The sequence below is a fragment of the Chelonoidis abingdonii genome, chromosome 19 (genome assembly GCF_003597395.2).
Source record: "Chelonoidis abingdonii isolate Lonesome George chromosome 19, CheloAbing_2.0, whole genome shotgun sequence".
In the NCBI taxonomy this organism is placed as follows: domain Eukaryota; kingdom Metazoa; phylum Chordata; order Testudines; family Testudinidae; genus Chelonoidis; species Chelonoidis abingdonii.
The window spans coordinates 4,920,535-4,932,892 of NC_133787.1; the positions used below are offsets into that span (position 1 = coordinate 4,920,535).

The 12,358-nt window shown below is 47.3% G+C and overlaps 1 protein-coding gene across 1 annotated transcript in view; it reads left to right on the forward strand.

Annotated features, from left to right (window-relative positions):
* PLEKHG4 (pleckstrin homology and RhoGEF domain containing G4) overlaps window positions 1-12,358 on the forward strand; it is a 161,023-nt gene that overhangs the window by 83,842 nt on the left and 64,823 nt on the right. The gene's annotated exons all lie outside the window — the stretch shown is intronic.

A 12,358-nucleotide genomic window follows, 5' to 3' on the forward strand; every position in this document is an offset into this window, starting at 1 on the left:
ATGCAACTAGTGAAATTGTGGCCTGCAGATTAGCTGCAGAGTAAGGGTTGACATTGGTTGAGTTGCCTCTGATGTCACAGTGGTCTAGGACTCTGGGCATGGCACATATTCATGCCCTACTGTAGCTGTACACCGCACGAGTGTAATTTGTAAAGTCAAAATGGCTAACACCTTAAAAACGGGACAGTAACAGGCCATGAGTCCCAGTGATGCCACAAGCTGGTGATATTCTGAAGGAAAAGCGCTCCAAACCATGCTGTTTTCATGCTTTACATTGACTGTATACCTGCCTCTGGACATTTCCATTCCATGTGTCTGATGAAGTGGGTATTCACCCACGAAAGCTCGTGCTCCAATATGTCTTAGTCTATAAGGTGCCACAGGACTCTTGGTTGCTATTGACTGTATAGACATTCTAGGCTTCAGAGTGACAGTCCTGGAAATGTATCATATATATTCTCTGTATTACTGTCTTACCTAGGAGCCCAAGTCCTGGACTGGGACTCTGTGGTGCTAGGTGCTGTAGAAACAGAACAGAGGCATGCCTCCTGCTCCCAAGAATTTACAATTAAAGTGAAAGACGAGACAACAGCTAGATACGGACAAAACAGATGCGGGAGGAAACAGTGAGATGATAGTAACCAAATGTTTTGTAGGCATCATAAAAAAGAGTTTTAAAGATGTTAATGAGTTAGTTATGCGGATGTTTATGGGAGCTCCTCCCAAGTGTGAAGGGCAGCAAAGGAGGAAGCATGAAGGTACTTGTTTGAAAATCTAACAAGTGGACTGTGGAGGCTGGTATCATGGGGCGATTGCAGGCAGGAATCAAGTTACTTGGCATCATTGGCTTTTGTAAAGGGAAATTGTGCCTCACCAATCAGAATTATTTGAGGGGGTCAACAAACACGGCAGGGGTGATTTCAGTGTACTTGGACTTTCAGAAGGCCTTGAGAAAGTCCCTCACCAAAGGCTCATAAGCAAAATAAGCAGTCATGGGATAAGAAGGAAGGATCAGTAACTGGTTAAAAGATACTAAACAACGGGTAGGAATAAATGACCAGTTTTCACAGTGGAGAGAGGTAAATAGTGGTGTCCCCTGGGGGTCTGTACAGGGACCAGTGCTGGTCAACATACTCTGGAAAAAGGAGTAAACAGTGGGATGGCAAAATTTGCAGACAATACAAAATTACTCAAGACCAGGTTAGTTCAAAGCAGGGCTGTCAAACAATGAAAAAATTAATCACGAATAATTGCACTGTTAAACAATAATAGAATACTATTGATATAAATATTTTTGGATGTTTTCCACATTTTCAAATCTATTGATATCCATTACAACACAGAATACAAAGTGTACAGTGCTCACTTCACATTTACTTATTATAAATATTTACACTGTAAAAATAAAAGAAATAATATTTTTAAGTTCACTTAATACAAGTCCTGTAGTGCAATCTCTTTATCATGAAAGTTGAACTTGCAAATGTAGAATTATGTACAAAAAAACTGCATTCAAAAATAAAACAATGTAAAACTTTAGAGCTTACAACTCCACTCAGTCCTACTTCTTGTTCAGCCAATCGCTTAGACAAACAAATTTATTTACATTTGCAGGAGGTGATGCTGCCTGCTTCTTGTTTACAAAGTCACCTGAAAGTGAGAACAGATGTTCTCATGGCACTGTTGTAGCTGGCGTTGCAAAATATTTACATGCCAGATGCACTAAAGATTCATATGTCCCTTCATGCTTCAACCACCATTCCAGTGGACGTGTCCATGCTGATGATGGGTTCTGCTCGATAACGAACCAAAGCAGTGCAGACCAACACACATTCATTTTCATTATCTGAGTCAGATGCCACCAGCAGAAGGTTGATTTTCTTTTTTGGTGGTTTGGGTTCTGTAGATTCTGCATCAGAGTGTTGCTCTTTTAAGACTTCTGAAAGCATGCTCCACACCCCATCCCGATCAGATTTTGGAAGTCACTTCAGATTTTTAAATCTTGGGTCGAGTGCTGTAGCATCTTGAGAAATCTCACATTGATACCTTCTTTGTGTTTTGTCAAATCAGAGTGAAAGTATTCTTAAAATGAACAACATGTGCTGGGTCATCATCCGAGACTCCTATAACATGAAATATATGACAGAATGTGGGTAAAACACAGAGCAGGAGACATACAATTCTCCCCCAAGGACTTCAGTCACAAATTTAATTAATGCAATGTTTTTGTAACTAGCATCATCAGCATGTCCTCTGGAATGGTGGCCAAAGCATGAAGGGGCATACAAATGTTTAGCATATCTGGCATGTAAATACCTTGCAATGCCAGCTACAAAAGTGCCATGCAAATGCCTGTTCTCACTGTCAGGTGACACTGTAAATAAGAAGCAGGCAGCACATCTCCCATAAATGTAAACAAACTTTTTTGTCTTAGCAATTGGATGAACAAGAAGTAGGACTGAGTGGACTTGTAGGCTCTGAAGTTTTACAATGTTTTGTTTCTGAGTGCAGTTATGTAACCAAAAAAAATCTACATTTGTAAATTGAGTTTTCATGATAAAGAGATTGCACTACAGAACTTGTATGAAGTGAACTGAAAAATACTATTTCTTTTGTTTATCATTTTTACAGTGCAAATATTTGTAATAAAAATAATGTAGTGCATACTGCACTCTTTGTATTCTCTGTTGTATTTGAAAATGTAGAAAAACATCCAAAATATTTTATAAATGTAACAGTGTGATTAAAGCTGTGATTAATCGCAATACATTTTTTTAATCGTGATTAATTTTTTGAGTTAATTGCGTGACTTAACTGCTATTGATCGATAGCCCTCATTCAAAGCCAACTGCGAAGAGTTACGAGGGATATCACTTGACTGGAGGATAAAATGGAAGATGAAATTCAATATTTTTCAAACGAGCTGTAGAAAGAAAGAGATGAAGAGGTCATGGATGGCTGAGATTTTTGTGGAGATGGAGTAGCAAGAAAAGGGGAACTGCAGGGGCAAGGAGGGAGAAAGGTGTGAAGTTAGGAATGGTGGCATGAGAGGGACAGAGGTGGGGAGGGAGACAGGAAGGGGAGAGGTTGGGTTTGGAGAGAGGGCCAGGGCTGGTCCTTCAGAAGTAAGGAAATGAAGGGTGTGGGACCTAAATTGTGCTTGTGGGAAGAGGGGGAGATTGGAGTGGAGAGGGGAAGAGGAGCAGGTAGAGTGATGTGAGCTATAGAGGGGAGCAAGGAAAGGAAAATGGAGCCAATGGGAAATTTAGGGAAAAGAATATCCCATTTATAATTTTTAATGGGGTTAATAAAATGCTATCTGGCATGTATTGGAACATGTCACTTCAGCAAAGAAAATAAATGCTCAAACTAGTTGGATGTGGGGGGAAGCAAAGGGGCCTCTCTCTAAAAGCAGCGTTGGACATGGATAGTTTAGCCATTTGGGAGTTCGGAGAGGGGATGGGGAATATATTTCTCCCATAAAAATTCCTAACTACACTCACATAGACAAAGCTATAGGAAAATGACTGACTCTGAAACTTCATGTGAGCAGAGCCCTTTTGGAGAACCAGCCCCTTTCTTTGCTTTGGAAAACAAACTGCTTTGACCAGACAAAGTTCTGTGTGCTTGTGTAGTGCGTGCAGAACGTGTGTAGCGGGTGTTTGTTCTGCTTGGTCAGTAAGGGTTGATCCAGTGCCTTCTGAAGTCAGTGGGTCCAAGCCTGAGAAACTTGGCTAAGCATAGACATCTGTGGATGAGGGAAGACCTCCTGCTCCTCCAAACCGTGGAGCAGGGGTCTCAAACTCAATTTATCTTAAGGCCAGTGCCGGTCCTGAAATCCTCCCAGTGGGCCAATAACGTCACTGAAGATGGTGCTCAGAAAAGAAAATGTTTATATTGTATTTTTTATTTTGAATTTCTTAGAAATAATAAAGCTGCCATACAACTTTATACAATTCTTCACCTGCCAGAGAGTTTTTAGTGTTTGCCAGACACCTGGCAACACTTCAGTTCTGTCAGTTTGTTGATGTTTGGCCTCAGTGACTGAGCAGTTGAAACCGTCAGGAATGCAGCAAGGTGTGCGTCAGATAGTTGTGTTCGGTATTTTGACTTGTTTATATTCATTGTGGGGAAAAAAGAGAAGCTGACTCTGCCCGGCAACTAACGATGCCTCCTCCATGGCTGACTCTGCCCAGCGACTAGTGATCGTATCTCTGTCTCTCTCCCCCCCAGCCAATGGGAGCTGCGGGAGGTAGCGCCTGCAGCAGACATTGCTGGGAGCGTGGCCGCCTGCGTTTCTCCTCTGCGGGGCACAGTGGGGAGGTTCTCGGGTGGCAGATGGCCACGGGCCGGGACTTTGAGACCCCTGTCATAGAGTGATCGCTGAAGCTACAAACCACATAGTGTGTTGGCTGAAGGAGCTGCACACGAGCCTTACGCGTTCCATTGCAGTGCAGAGGAGCAGAGAATTCAGACAGCTCCATTCCCATCCTGTAGCTGTGGACTGTTTGAACCCCACCCCTTTAAATGGGGGAACCTCACTCATTTTTCTGCTAGGGGACCCACCACACAGGTAGGGCATGTTTTAGCCCCTTGCAGACATCCTGCTTATTCATGCCCAGCTGGGTGAGTGCGTGTTCTCACACTGGTTTGCTGACTGTAGACACTCCTGGTCTTAAAACTACAGGACTAATTTTACTCAAACTGGGCTTGTATTGCTGGCCCCACTGAGACATACACTTCAATCAGGTTTGAAGAAAGCTGATTGTTTGTTGAGTAGTGCCCCTATGGATGCTCCACTTCAGATGTACATGTGCCTCTCAAGCCCTTGGTCAGAGATTTTTCCACTAGCAGTGCCTGTTCAGCCTGCACACGTGCCCAGTGTCTCCTTATGCAGGACACCAGGGCTATATCGGGATGTGCGGGCGAGTCACCCTCAATTCCTTCTCCGCTATCTCAGCTTGAGACAGAGCTCTAGGGCTCCTGCCTTGAGAATGCCTGGGCTATTTCGTCGTCTTATAGTTTGTTTTGTTAGTATAGCTAGTTGTTCGTAGTAGTTATAGTTACTTAGTAAGTGTTAGCAGTGAGAGGACAGTTCTTTCTTTTTTCCTCTCCTCTCTTTTTCCTTGAGGAGCCTTGTCTTCCTGGCAGGGCATGCCTGGCTCTCCAAGCTTCAGACTCTGCCTCTCCTGCCAAGAGGCTATACCTGTGAGTGATGGCCATTCTGAGCGTGTCCATAGTTTGGGGGAGTCCCACGTCTCCCAGAAGTGCAGTGTCTGCCTGGCCCTCAAGACGAGGGCAAGGAAGAGCAGGAAAGTTAAGATCAGCCTGTTAGTGATGGAGCCCTCTGAGTCAGCTCAGGGGACCCCACCATACATCTGTCTCTGGACAGATCCAGTGCCCCTTCCACTTTGACTCAGGCTTCCCCTAAGAAGGGGAGGTCATTGGTGGCTTCTGAGAGGGCTCCCAAGTACAGACTATCATCTGAAGTAACTGCTCTTACAATGCCCAAATCCCCTGCGAGATCTAGATCTCCAAAGCCTTGACCTCTTGTTTTGCTACTGTTGAGTTGAAGGATTCCTCCTCCAGGACTCAGGGAGCTGGAAAGCCCTGGAGCTCCAAGAAAAGACATGGTTCCAATGGGGCTTTGTTACTCTGTCCGGGACAAGGAGGGCAAAAATTTGCACCCAGGTCCCATGCCACCAGACTCAGTCCTGCTGTCAGCACCTACCCATTTGGCACCTACATCAGTATGCCCACTATCAGTGATACCATCAGCTTTGGCTACTGCATCGGTACTAATTCCCTACTCGATACAGCGGAAGGTTAGATATGCAAGGGACTTGTTCATAATGGATAAGTCGGAATCCCTGCTCCTCATGGATACCGAACGCCTTTTGGTACCAAGATCTCGGTCTCTAGGCTGCTACCTTCCCCTGGCACCACATGACTCTTCACTCTTTTCTATGGGGCCTCCGCAGTGGCCCTACAGGGATCCCTGGACTGCTTACAGACAGCAATTCTCCTCCAGACCACCAGTGCCATCTCAAAGGGAGACTAGGGTTGATCAGTCCTCTTCTCCCCAGCCAGTCACCTCCACAGGAGGAGACATTTGAGGAACATGGGGCAGGATGGATAAAGAGGCCACCCCTCAAACACCCATATTCTCCTTATATCCAGACAAAGTGGTTATGCCTCCACCACCTTCCGTGGCTAGCGATTTTCAACAATTTCAAGATGTCCTAAAGAGGGAGCTGACACTCTTCATATTCCACAAGAAGAGGTCAGGGATTCACAACACAAGCTGTTGGATTTCCGACAGTCAGCAACACCTGCCAGGGTGGCCATACTCATCAACCAGGTGTTCCTCGGTCCAGCTAAGACTGTGAGACAAACACCTGCTACTCTTCCACCAACATGTAAATGACTGATTAAAAGTATTATCTTCCTTCCTAGAGACTCTGATTTCTTGTTCTCCCACCCTCCACTTAACTCCCTACCAGTGGCATAGCCAGGTTCTAAGTGCAGGGGGAGCAAACATAAAAAAGGCGCCCCCCCTTGGCTCCTGCTCTGGCCATGCCCCCGCTTGGGTCCTCCTCTGGCCGCTCCACGCCCTCCCCCCGCTCCTCCAGCCATGCCACGTTCCCCCCCCTTGGGTCCTCTGGCCACGCTGCAGCCATGCTGCGCCCCCACCCCCAGACACCCCGCTCATTGGGTCCGTGCTTACCTGGCTGCCCAGGTGCCTCTGATGAGCTACCTCCTCCTGCCCCACAGCGCCAAGGCATCCAGCTCCTGCTGGTTCCCTCTGAGTCCGGCGCAACCTAGGAGCCGGCTCCCCACGGGGAATGGAGACCAAGTCCCTCCTGCCTGCCAGGGGCAGAATGCAGCGCCCCGCATGCCACCTGTTTATAAGGGTGGCAAACAACGCCATCTTTACCTTGAGGTGCCCACGCTCTCTCCGTCCAGCGCTGGCGGGAGAGCGGGAACGGGGAGGAGAGGGAGGCAGCTGCAGCTAATCCCCTCTTTGTGGCCAGACTTCCCACAGCAGCTGTGCAGGGCGCATTTGCCCCGCGTGGCAGCGCGCAGCCCTTCTGGCCAGGCACGGGTGGGTGCACTGGAGTCCTGCAACACGTGGCTCTGGCTGTGTCCATGGAGAGGAGCTGGGAGGGAGACTCACCACTCGCAAACCCCCAGCCGTGTGCGCACGTTAGTGCTGCTGGGGACAGGGGGAGAAGCCCCGTGCTCCATCGCCCACCCACCACAGCGGTCGCTGCAGTCCTCGCTGCTGCTGGTCCCTGCACCCACGAAGCAGCCGGTACATCCCCCTGCGGCGGCGCTGATCAGGGGGCACTTTGCACCCCACCGCCTGGAGAGCTGGAGCAGCAGCAGCCCCTGTGCCCGGGCAGCGGCAGTGCCTCCTCCCGTCCCTCACTTTCTTCTCCCGCACTCCGAGCTGGGCGCCCCGCTGCAGCCCCTCCATGCCGCAAAGCCGCCGGCACTCTGCCTAGTGCCGGAAAGTCTTGAGCTGCCGCCACAGCAGCTTCCCACTGCCGAGCCGCGCCACACTGCACAGGGACCCAGAGCTCTGGCAGCTCCCAGATGCCCTGCTCAGGCGCCGCATTTGAAAAATGTGTTGAGGGGAAGCGGCTGCCTCCCCTGCACCCCGCTAGCTAAGCTACTGCTCCCTATTAATGGGTACAGTAAACGAGCGGGGCAGGCAGCATTTCTCCAGACCTACTCCACATGATGAGGACCAAAAGCGTGTGGATCTGTTTGTTCTTCAGCAACCCCACAGTTCAGGATTGTGAATTATCAGGCGGTCAAGGCCAAATACAATTTCATAGACAGGAATAGGTTGACGGCCTTTATTGAACACCTGCCATAGAAACACAGGGAGCAATTCTAGTGGATCATTTCAGAAGGCCAGTTATCGGCCAGGCCTGTTTTTCAAGTATCATCGAATGCTGTGGACACTGGCGCTAGGTCCATCTCAGGAGCGGTAATTATGTGCAGGCATTGTGGCTCCAGCCCTTGAGGATTCCAAAAGAAATACAGAACATCATTGAGGACCTCCCCTTCAGCAGTCATAGGCTTTTCTTGAAGACCACAGATGAATCCTTGCATACACTGAAGGACTGTAGTGCCACTTTACGTTTCCTGGGCATATGTACACCTACAGATAAGAGACAGTAGGTCACAAACTGCCCAGAGATCATGTCCTTCTCAGTTCTCTGGATTTCACAGGTCCCCTGATGCCCCATCTCCAGGAAAAGACGTAAGTTTCAGAGAAAGAGGGCCTCCCACCTGCCTTCCACAGCTACCTAACCATCTTCTAAGCAGCAATATTGATGGGCTGGTCGAGGGTTTGAATCCTCCACATCTCTGGTTTCATAGCCTCTCCCAAATGCCCATCACTTTCCATTTGAAAACTGCCTTTTCCATTTCTAACATGCCTGGAAGCGGATTACTACAGACAAGAGGATCATAAACATCATTACATAGAGCTATTCCATCCATTCTGTGTCTCCCTCCTTTCAACTCCCCTTACCTCATGAGCTTGTACTAACAAGCGGTGGACTCTATCTTCCGATTAGGAGCAACAGAGCCAATCCCTGCCCCTCACAGGGGCAAAGGATTTTACTTGAAGTATTGCCTTGTACCAAAGAAGGATTGAGGGTGGCGACCATTCTTAGATCTAAGACTTTTATGAACAAGTTCGTAAAGCCTCAGAAGTTGAGAATGGTGACTCTGGCATCTATAATTCCTTCACTGGACAAGAGGGATTGATTTTCCACTCTCAATCTACAAGATGCCTATTTACATATAATGATACACCCTTTGCATTATGTGATGGGGGAAGGCCAGATGGCTACAGTAAAGTACTGAGAAACAGGTATGTTAGCCCCAGGCTAAACAAATCCCTAGTACCCTGGTAACCAAATGGCAGTTGCTCCAGGCTAATCAAGGCACCTGGAGCCAATTAAGATCTTTCTAGAAGGCAGCAGAGATAGCTACTTTAATTACAACACCTGCAGCCAATCAAGGCAGGCTAATCAGGGCACCTGGGTTTAAAAAGGAGCTCACTCCAGTCAGGCAGGGAGGAGCCAGAGGAGAAGGAGCGTGTGTGAGGAGCTGGGAGCAAGAAGGCAAGGAGCTGAGAGTGAGAGAGTGTACTGCTGGAGGATTGAGGAGGACAAGCGTTATCAGACACCAGGAGGAAGGTCCTGTGGTGAGGATAAAGAAGGTGTTTGGAGGAGGCCATGGGGAAGTAGCCCAGGGAGTTGTAGCTGTCATGCAGCTGTTACAGGAGGCACTATAGACAGCTGCGATCCACAGGGCCCTGGGCTGGAACCCGGAGTAGAGGGCGGGCCTGGGTTCCCCCCAAACCTCCCAACTCCTGATCAGACACAGGAGGAGCTGACTCTGACTGTGAGTTCCACAAGAAGGGAAGATCACTGAGGTGAACAAATCCGCCAATAAGCGCAGGACCCACCAAGGTGGAGGAGGAACTTTGTCACAATAGGAAATATTTACAATTCACTATAGGCCAGGATCATTTCCAATACCGAGTGCTTCCTGTCAGTCTCTCCTCTGGGCCACCACTCTTTGGGGGACTCCTTTCTTCTGCCCTAGAAGAAGAGTCTGCTCTGTGTTTCCTCCAATTCCACTGATACTGAGGGTGATGAACAAAATCAGACAGGACAGGGCCAGAGTTATCCTTATAGTATTAACCTGGCCAAGACAAGCCAGGTACTGCTTCATCTACGCATCCATCTACTGCTAAAGCTCCCAACCACCCCTTATCTCCTCTCTTGGGATGTGGGTTGCATGCTTCACCTCAGTCTGGGAGTTTTCCACCCCTGGACATGGTTCTGCGATGGATCACGGGGCTAGAATCCTCCAGCTCTAAGGAAGTGCAGCAGATGTTACTGAATCATGGGTTGACTTCTTCTTATATGATTAACCTGCAGGGTTGGAAGAGATTCTTCCATTGGTGCTGTCATTACTGCTTGCTGCCTGGATCTGTGCCTCTTTCAGTCATCCTGCATTATCTGCTGGATCCGAAGACATCAGGGTTATCAGTTAGGGCAGTTAGCTCCATTTGTCTGCAGTATCAGACTTTCACCTGTCTATTTCCATATTTCCTCATCCTGCATCATCTAGGTTTGTTGAGGATTTTGGACATTTCTACCCCCAGACTAGAGACCCACATCAAGCAGGGATCTCAACCTGGTATTCAGTTACCTTATGAAACATCCATTCACACTTACAGCAAGTTGTTCTCTACTCCATTTATCTGTGAAGTTGACCATTTTATTAGTCATCTCGTCGACCCACAGAGCTGGGGAGAGCGGTGACGTGATGGCAGATCCCCCCCACCCTTCACTGTATTTTTCAAGGATAAGGTTTCTTTACACCCACATCCTACATTCTCAGCTAAGGTTCTTTCAGAGTTCCACCTTAACCAATCTATTCATCTACCAGTGTTTTTCCCGAAGCCACACAACTCTTTGTAGGAGTCCTGTTTGCATACCCTATGTGTCAGAAAGGCTCTGGCCTTCTACTTGGATAGGACCAAGCAATTTTGAAGATCACCCACGTTGTTCATCTTCTTCGCAGATATATTCCAGGGATCTATGATTTCTGCTCTGAGGCTAAGGATAGTTTATTGATAGGATGCCTGCCTCCCCTTTCCCTCTGCTTTGGGCTGTTCTCTGTGGAGACATTTGGGTAGAAAAGAAACCCAGGGCAGTTCACCGGGGCATCCCCGTTTAGCTTTAGAGTCTGGCAGTAGGAGGCAAAGGCGCATGTGTAGGCTGAATGGGCACTTCTAGAAGAAAAACCTCTAATGACGGGCACGAGAGGCACATGTGGACCTGAAGCGGTGCTAGGGTGACCAGATATCCCGATTTTATAGGGATAATCCTGATTTTTGGATCTTTTCCTTATATAGGCTCCTATTACTCCCCCACCCCCTGTCTCAGTTTTTCACATTTGCTGTCTGGTCACCCTAAGTAGAGCAGCCATAGTGGGACACAGTTCAAAAGACTGCAGTTATTGCATAAGGCCAGTAACCTCTACTTATGTCTATTTGACCTTCAGAACTAGTACTGAAGTAGCTGCAGATTTATACTGGGGCAAAATAGCAGAATTTGGCTCTGTGACTTGTAGATACACACGGGCAGGAGCACTCTTGTGCACAACTTTAGCTTTTGCGTTTCCTAACTTTCGGGTGTGGATTGTACAATTTTATCAGTCATTGGACATTTTTTGTATTTAAAAGGACTTGAAATCAAATTTTTTACAAAAGAGTTAAACACAGTTTTACATTTTACTCTCAGGTCCCCCTGCCAATGTTTTGTCACTTGAGTCACACTTTCCTGTTGTTTAAAATGCTGTTCTGTCTCCCGTTACTGTGTGGATGCCTGACATAAACAAGGGAATGTGATTCGCTGCATTTGGCTGGTGCTGGGAGGTAGTGAGACCGACTGTACACAAGGCGTAGTCAAAGACACAACGCAATCAAACAGAAACAGTGGAGGAAATAATGGATTTCTCTAACCTGTCATGGTGATAGTCAGTACTTGTATTCATAGTAACTAAGCCATGTCAGACTGCAGGGTGGCTTTTCAGTTGACCCTGTCTTTTTGATAACGTTCATTGATAAGGCATAGAAAGGACTGATACAGTTTATAATCATTCTCATTTGGATGCCGTGAGTGAAAGGCTGTACTAAACCACACTAAGCAAAACTCTTACGAAGGATAACCCCAGTACACTTGCTGGCTCTGAATGCCTAATTTCCCTTGCTAGCTCGTGGCCTAATGTGACAGAAAATTCAAGTCATAAAGTGGGAATACAGAGCAAAACAAACCCAATGGAAAACATTTAATTAAAACCTTCTTTCAGGTTCGTGACCTGTGCACTAAAATATGCAGGAGCCCACATCAGAAAGGAAGCAGGCTTGTACTCCCTGTAATGGGATATTATCTGACAAACACCTTTTGAAAATACATTGCAAAAAAACTCACTTCAGTCATTCTTTAGTAATGAGACATCCCCCACCCTGCCCCATGCCCCAGCTGTTAGTTTTGGCTCCCTGCCCTCCTCCCCACCCTCTCTAGCATGCTTGTTTACCATTCTGTGCTTTCCATGGCACTAGAGCAATCTCCCTGTATGTGACAGCCGGGGACCTGACCCGGAGCATTCTGAGTTTCTAAACCTGAAGGGTAAGTGGCTTGTCTCAAAATTGACAACGACACCATCAGTGTGAGAGATGTTGTTAGTTAAGAAGAGCATGGTGTGGCATGTAAGTCTGTGTTTCAGACAAAATCTTGAAGTTTCACCTAGACCTATA